The sequence below is a fragment of the Meleagris gallopavo genome, chromosome 28 (genome assembly GCF_000146605.3).
Source record: "Meleagris gallopavo isolate NT-WF06-2002-E0010 breed Aviagen turkey brand Nicholas breeding stock chromosome 28, Turkey_5.1, whole genome shotgun sequence".
Taxonomy (NCBI): domain Eukaryota; kingdom Metazoa; phylum Chordata; class Aves; order Galliformes; family Phasianidae; genus Meleagris; species Meleagris gallopavo.
The window spans coordinates 147242-150447 of NC_015038.2; positions in this window are offsets into that span (position 1 = coordinate 147242).

Here is a 3206-nt window from a genome sequence, read left to right on the forward strand (position 1 = left end):
CTGTGCCCCCCGTCTCCCCCCAGAACCGTGGGACAGCAGAGGAACATAGCCCTGAGAGGGACGGTTCCCACCTTCGCAATGGGGAAACTGAGGCATGGAGATGGGCTTTTGGTGAGCACAATGGGATGGGTTTTCACCCTTCCCCAGGACTCCAACCACATCTCCCTGGTTTTGTCACTAATCCTGAGGGCTTTTTTCCACTGGGAACGTCAGAAACCATCTCCCACCTCCTCCTATTCCTGCTCTGGGCCGGATTCCAGTGGAGGGATCGGTCAGTGGAAAGAATGTCAGACAAGAGCAGAGCTGACCCTGCTGGGATTTTATTCCCCAAATCACCCTCTCTGAGGAAGCACATTCCCCACACCCACCCACGGCACCCTGCCTGACTTTGGGTTCATTTTGAGCCATTCTGGGGCTCATCATGGTGATCTCCACTTGGGGGCCGGCCCTCTGCCAGCACAGACAGGGATTTCTTTGGGGCCACGAGGAAAATCATGAAAACGGTGACGAGGGGCAGACACAAAGCAGTTAGGATGGGAGAATCCAAGCCAGTGGTTTCCATCTGTGTCCCACTGGTGAGACTTGCTGGTGTCCACAGCCCTGGTGAGGGAAACCAGTGGCACTGCTCCGGCTCTGGATGGGTTTTTTAATTTTGAGATTGCGTTTGGAGGGTGAGGACACCGGGGTGAAACAACAGCTCCTTGGGCACGTGGCAGGGCCATATAGCAGAGTGGCCAAGCATTTAGCACTTCATAAAACATGGGCAGTGTTCTGCATCAGCGCCAGGGCTTTTCCGATCAGAAAGGGAACATGGGGAGAAGGGGATGAACTGGTCCCCAGGGCCCCATGGGCTTTGTGCACCCAGCAGGTTCACACCCCCCCACAGCTGAGTGAGCAGCCATCAACCCCACAACAGCCCCATAAGCAGTCCCAGCAGCTCCCATCACCCCGAGCACCACGAGCACCCAGAGGGCCCCCATCATCCTGAGCACCCCAGGAGCCCCCGTCACCCCCATCACTCCGAGGCTCCCATCACCTTGAGCACCCCAGGGGCTGCCACCACTCCAAGCACTCCCAGGGGCCCCCAGCACCCCAAACACTCTGAGGCTCCCATCACCCTGAGCATCCCCAAGGGACCCATCACCCCACACACAGCACAAAGCCATGAGATGGGTGAGCAGGGCACCTTCCCCTGGGTGCCGTAGGTGCCCACAGCAGCTGCCGGCTGCACCCCAGGTAGCTCAGAGCCAGCAGGGGCTTAGGGCTGTGCTGCCGGCTGTCAGGTTATCCTGTGATGGATGGCGGCGGCTGGGCTGCACACAAAGCAGGGCTGTGTGCGCCGGGCAGAACGTGCTGCAATCCGTCACGGGGTGACCTTCCCCTGCGGGCAGAGGAGGGGGCCCCGGTCTCGTGGGGACGGCTCACCCCGACAGCACCACGAGCTAAAAATACTGATCTCCATTGAGAAAATCACGGCCCTGGAAGAGGTGATGGCTGAAGGCTGGTGGCACTCACACCACGACTCACCGTGGTGGCTTTGTTGGGGTTTTGGCGAAGTCTGTGAGCTCGCAGCACAGAGCACTGGTAGTGGGGTCCCTTCTGTTGAAAAGAATTGGAGAATGGGGTGGTTTTATGGGATGATGAAGTGAGCCAGGTGGTGCAGGCACATCCTACCTTGGCACCATCCCACTGATGGGCGCTGGGATGCATCCAGCAGGGCCCATCCTGCACCGCTCCCTCCAAAAGGCCACATCCAACAGCACCGACCCCCGGCTCCCGGTGCCCCACATCCCCTCTTGCTTTCCAGGCTCGCCGACATCCCTTCCTGCCGCAGTGACAAGTCATAACATATTTGGGAGCAGCTGCAGGCGGCGGGGAGATGCTTGGCTTGCTCCCCACTCCTGGATGAGGAATGCAGAGCAGACCTCTCCTCCGACACCCGGGATTTCCGACGTGCCTTCTCGGCAGAGATTTGGGATGGTGACAGCTGCTCGGCCACGGTGGGGCCGCAGCACTGCCTGCCCCTTCGGCCCCAGCACTGCGAGCCGGCGGCTTTGCAGGGCCAAGTCTCAGCCTGACGAGGATTTGGGACTGCTCACATGTCCGGTCCATAGGGAGCTATGGGGGATGGTGTCCTAGTTGCTGTCCCCAGCTGGGGTGGGAGCAGCATTCCCTCACCCTTCTGTGTCAGCTCCCCCACTTTGGGCTCACCGGTGGGCTGGGAGGTGATGGGACAGCCACACTCAGCACACTCAGCTCCCTCTCATCATTGCAGGTTCTGTGTCTCAGTTTCTCCATCAGGAAATCAGGGATAACAATGCTCCTCGGAATACAAAGCTCAGCTGAATGGCCATGTTTTGGTCATCAGTTATGGCCCCAGGTTCAAGAACCCTCAGTCTGGGAATCATGGAGCATGTTGGCCCTCAGCCACACCAGGTACCCCCACCCCCAGTTCCTTGGATCACACCTGGGGACCAACCCAGGTGCTCATTTGCTGGTTCCCATTTCAGGGACCACACCGGGTGCTCTTACCCTCTGCACTCACCGAACAATGCTTGGCCCCACCACCAACACAATGCCTCCCCATCCCCCCATTTCTCCCGCTTCATGGCCCCAAAGCCTGAACAGAACCCTTTCCATCCTCAACCATAAACTGCAAGTGAAGGGGTGCTCACCCCCAAGATGCCCACAACACCCATCGGACCCCGCACACAAGGGGTGTCTCCAGCACGAGTGGGGGCAGCTCCTCCATCCCCAGCATTGTGCCATGTCCCTGCTGTCACAGGGACCGGGGCACTCGTGTTGTCAACAAAGGGCTGTTCTCCTGGGGTGGCAGAGTCTGGCTCAGTGAGAGGGAGGACAGGTGGGTGCTTGGAGGAAAACCCATGAATGCGAGGGATTCAGCAGTGACATATGGTGCCTATTTGACCCCCCCCAAAGAGGGACAGCTGTCTGGGCCAGGGGGATGGCGCAGGGCCCGAGGACGAGTGCTGGGGACAGAAGCAGGGCAGCAGGGAGGGGTCTCTTGGGTGGGAGACAATTGGGTTGTCCCACTGTCCTCACCCTGGGCACATTCCCAGTGTGGTTCAGGTGGCCCCAATGGACCAACCTGGCCCTTTGGGATGGGGGTCTGGGAAAGAGGGGGGTAAATGAGTAGACACTGCATTGCCCCACCTGCGTGGGACACCAAATATCAGCACTGAAGT